The sequence below is a fragment of the Armigeres subalbatus genome, chromosome 3 (genome assembly GCF_024139115.2).
Source record: "Armigeres subalbatus isolate Guangzhou_Male chromosome 3, GZ_Asu_2, whole genome shotgun sequence".
Lineage (NCBI taxonomy): Eukaryota > Metazoa > Arthropoda > Insecta > Diptera > Culicidae > Armigeres > Armigeres subalbatus.
The window spans coordinates 71859699-71864648 of NC_085141.1; the positions used below are offsets into that span (position 1 = coordinate 71859699).

Consider the following 4950-nt stretch of genomic DNA (forward strand, 5'->3'; position numbering starts at 1 on the left):
GCTATTTTTTGAAAATCACGCATAAAATTTTATCTCTTGAATATTGGATTTGGCACCCAAGTACAATTTCTATCCCGAAGGGTATTGAAAGCATTGATATTGATCTCTATTATTGGCTCTCTGAAGAACCGTTTGTTTTTTGGACATACATGCTGCATCATGTGGCTTTCCTTCAGCCTGTCTCGGCTCAGCACCGATGCCGGCCGGTCTCGGCTCGACTCTGCTGCTGCTGCCGGTATCTGCTCAGCATTGCTGCTTTGTCGGGTCTGTAGGGTGGACTGCTGATGTGATGGCTAGGTTTCGGATGATGATGGTCGCTTCGATGGTGACGAGCCGAAAAAGCGGTCGGTGCAGACTTCATTCCCTACTAAAAGTGCTGTTCAATCGATGATGCAGTTGCTTCGCTTGTCCCGGTCAGAATGAAAGGAAAAATCGCGTTGCGCTATTTTATGGCTTCTCGGCAGACCCAGCGGCTGCTCATTCGCTGGTGTCTGCACCAATCAGAACGTGGTAATGGAATGATGCAAGAATTATGCGGTACCCATATTTATAGGTTCCCTTGAGCTCAATGTTTTTCATTGAAAACAGTTTCATGCCTATTGAAACAAGTTTTTCGGGTCTTATCAAGCATGGACATGGAAGGCATACTTGAAATCTGTCGATTGAGGGGCTTACCGCAGAAATTCGTCCGCTGAGACGAACGCTATTAACGTTTAAAATCTTTCAACACAGCGTAACGCGGTCGATTTGAATATTTTGAAATGACACCCGGTATAGTAAAGAGAGACGTAAGTCCTACGTCAAAATTGGGCATTTTCAACCCCCCTCCCCCTTTTTGTATGAAGCATCTAAAAATTATGTTTAGGTCGTCACACTTCGCCCAACCCCCCCCCCCTTGCCCCTTTAAGCGTTACGTAATTTGTGAACGCTCCCTTGAGCCACTTACATTGATGGTAGCCGATCGTTAGTACCTCATATCAAATATCATATCATATCATAGCATATCAAAGAATATTGTGGCCAAATTTCATAAAATTTGGTCAACAAAAACCCCCTGACAATAATAATACAAAACCTGCCAAAGCCGTCATTCCCCCTTTTTCGGACAAGAAAATTTAATCTGAACGCTGCTAATGTTGATGACGACGACCGCGCGACCCACACCATCGCCGGGAATAAAATTTCCGGTAGGAGCTCCGCCGATGCCGAAGGTGGTACCACGGTCTGCTCGTCTGCTCTCCGCGACATCTCGAACGAAATGGCTCGCGCGCGCGGAAGAGCTGCTTTCTTGTAATCAATAAAGTTGAACCTGTAGCCACGCCCCTTTGGTGAGTGTGTGACGGTTACACAATATTTGCAGTCATACCGGACAACAAAGAGGCGGGACTAATGAGCCATCTTTATTGATTATAAGAAAACTGCTCTCCCACGCGCGCGTGGCATTTCAGCACCTAAAAACTCATGGATGAGTTGAATCATCGTATGTTTTCTGTGTTTATGTAGAATCACGAGCGCGCGTCAAACGGAGAAGCTGCAAAAATGTATTCGCATGGATGGCTATCTACTAAAATAATGTCTTTCTCTGAATCGTGATCTCGTGATTCTACTACCGACGGAAAACAATCACCAAGCAATTAAGTTTTACTTTGATCAAAATTCATCTCGCCTCAAGTTGTGACTTAAGAGCTACTTTCATTGATGGTAGCCAATCGTTAGTAGGGGAAATTACGGATTTGGCAGGTTTTGTTCTATTATTGTCAGGGGGTTTTCTGTAACTAATTATGCTCAAATTTGGCCTAAACATTCTTTGCATATCAAAGAATATTGTAGCCAAATTTCATAAAATTTGGCCAACAAAAACCCCCTGACAATAGAAAAAAACGAACAGTGGGTAATGTCTATGACATAACCGCTAAGTGGACGTAGGACTTGATTTGACCATGCCTTTAAGATACATAATATGTCCAAATTTCTCACATCAACTATTTTGGATAAATAATCGGCATTGCATACCATTCCCTGGCAAAATCAAATCGACACAGAAATCAAATCTACCTCGAACAAGAATCATCAAAAAAACAATTCAGGAAGTATCTGTCCGGTCACGAAATATTAGCCTCGACAGTGGCAACCTTCCCACTGAAGGACTGCCTGAAATAAACCACAAGTTGGCTCAGCAGGGGATGTAGACTGTAGCTCAGCCCTTGGAGGGTCTTTTAATCCGTGCGATAGCGACTGAAGGAGAACATTATTTTTAACTCTTAGAGCCTTGAAAAAGGCTGTTTGCTTCGGCTAAGTGGAAAACGATCTTTTCAAATAACCGCGAATTTCTAGTGATGGTATAAAAAAGACTGAGTGCTCTGCGAGCGAATGCTCTTTTGTTTTATACCTTATTTTGAATCTTCTCTGCTTCCCAATTGGTGGGCCATAGAGATGGTCGGGTTTCACATTTTGTAAGCCCGAACCCGACCCGAACCCGATTTAGAAATTTCTTTCCAACCCGGACCCGTCCCGAACCCGGAATGAAAAATCTGAAAATGTAGGTTTGTTCTTCAGGGAACTAAAGAATGACTCCAAGAACACACTCTGAAATTCTACTAGAATTTTTCCGTATTTTAGTTTGAAACTATTTCAAAACTTTATTTGAAATTTGTTTTGACATTCATAAATATTTTGCTCTGAAAATTCCTTAGGAAATTCATTCAAAAAACTTCTTATTTTCAAATTTCTCCTAGATTTGTTTCAGATATTCTTCAAGGATTTTTTTTCCGAGAATATCTCCAGGAAATCCATAGGTAAACCCATCAAGATTTTTCGAAACTCAAACTCAAACCAAGAAATCCATCGCGATTTTTTTCAAAAATTACTTTAGGAAATTCTTCAGGAAATCCTTTCGGATACTCCTATTCTTCCTGAAAAAGAAACTTACCAGTTCTTGAAGAAAATTTCTGCAGAATAATTTGACAAAATTCTGTGGGAATTCCGAAACGAAATCCCGGATAATTCTTGAAAAACTTTTTGGGGGAACTTTAAAAGAGTGTTCTCTTACCCTTGACTCTTCCCTCTCAGCAGGGATGATCACAAACAAAATGAATATGCGCGACCCATATTTAGTGCATCATACAAACATATTTATTGCTCATTAAACAGAGCCTAGCTGTCCCTACTCTGGTTAGACTTAATCTAGTGTTTAGAACTTAACAAATGCAACTGGTTTGCTCACCGAATTTAAGTGCGCCGCTACTGGGATATGCCTCTCCCCCTGAGCAGCGGGACGCTAGTGACGTGCTGGCCGATGTACTCCCGGACGAACATGCTGATTCGCGACGCTGGTACCCTACTCTATAGCGACGACGACTGCCGCTCCTCGATGTGAGATCGATTGTCCTGCGTTTACTTCGACCACTAACAATGGTTGGTTTGCTGCTCGCCGGTGTTCGTGGCAACGTTCACCGTATCCTCTGACGCTTCGAGATCGAATTTTCGGTTTTGTGGCTCCCCGTCCGTAGCACCCGGTGTATCGCCAGGCAATCGATGACACGGCCTAAGTGTCGCCCACTCTGAACCCGCGACGGTGAAATCGCAATCTGAGGATGCTAAATAAAGCCCTGTCGAGAAACATTGATTAGAAATCGTTCCGCCAATCATGTTGCGCAGCGCTAACCCTGTGGCGGGGCCTTTTTCCGAAATGCACCCTCTCGTTGAGTAAGATCTCGTTGGTTCTCGAGCTCTTTCGGAATCTGTTCGGACAAAGCGTTGGCGATTAATAACACATCTAAATTCCACTGTTCTCGACTTACTCTTGATCGTATAGATCAGAATCGGGTTGTGGTGTGCGGCGGGCTATGGTGGTGATTTTGGTTGTAGCGAGGCACTAGTGCCGGTTTTTTACGCGATGCCTGCAGTACGGAATTTGGTCATCAATTAGGAACATTGGTGCACTGACGTTTACTTACGCTCTACGGAGGCAATGAGGCGAATATCTGCCAATCGTCACCAGGCCGCACCTGATCGCTTTGGGGTTATAATTCCGTGCGCGATGTTCCAACGATGCACTTAGCAGAATTAAAGCGGTTCTGCTGATAAGAACGAGTTATCCGGGTGTTACGATGGCTGAGCCTGCCCTTGTCGTGTTCTGCAAATTTAGATCTGCACTTCACACTGCTGTCCGGGAAAATACAAAGCTGCACGGGTAGCGCAAGTGCTTCTGCTTGCGAAGGAGGTACTTTTCAGACAATTTTCTCCTGACCGGATCTTTGTTGACGTTGCGGCTCAGCACGTCACAGATACGATCGCAATGATATTTTGCGTTTACGGTTTAAGGGTGTTTATGTTTTTCTTATCGATATTTTGCTTTCCTTATTTTCTACATTCGAACTGGTCTTCTCATCGACCATTTATTTTACAACTGTAACACAATCCTACCGAGTGGGCTGAATTTTTCGTGAATCGCGACAGTGATTCACGAAAAATTCATCAAAACTTCACTTCCTCAAGAAGTGTGTTGGAGACTGAACTGATCACGATGGTTACATGACGAAGGACTAAAGTGTGAGAACCTGCCGTTCTCCAGAAATAGAGCTCAGATCATCAACTAAGCAAACATAATGCAGCACCCGAGATGCTAAAAGAATGTGATCAGAATACCAACGATACTTGGCCAGAATGTCTCCAACTCAGTTCTTGTTTGTTCTTAAACCGTCACCCACTACAGTGAACATTCAAAGATTCTTTGACAGATTTATTATTGAAATCTGCAAGAACTAACAAATAACGAATAACAGTAAATTGGCTCATATTAATATTGTCCGCATCCGAGTGGTGGAATTGGCACGCAAAAAACTCTCAACTGGCCGCGGCCAGCTGGGAGGTGGTCGTTTGTGGAAGAGGTACGGATGGATTTAATCATCCCACTCACCGCGAGCCCTACAAGGGTTTTACCGCGCCCTT

At 43.6% G+C, this 4950-nt stretch overlaps 1 long non-coding RNA gene across 2 annotated transcripts; it reads right to left on the reverse strand.

Moving 5' to 3' along the window:
* Positions 1–3126: 3126 nt before the first annotated feature.
* Positions 3127–4344, reverse strand: LOC134223581 (uncharacterized). Of its 2 annotated transcripts, XR_009982627.1 has the most exons (4): positions 3957–4344; positions 3801–3899; positions 3665–3740; positions 3127–3608 (listed from the first exon to the last, which is right to left on the reverse strand). It is a non-coding gene; the product is annotated as an uncharacterized LOC134223581 (long non-coding RNA). The 2 variants fall into 2 exon arrangements; XR_009982626.1 differs by having other exon boundaries at positions 3127–3740.
* Between the last annotated feature and the right edge of the window lie 606 nt (positions 4345–4950).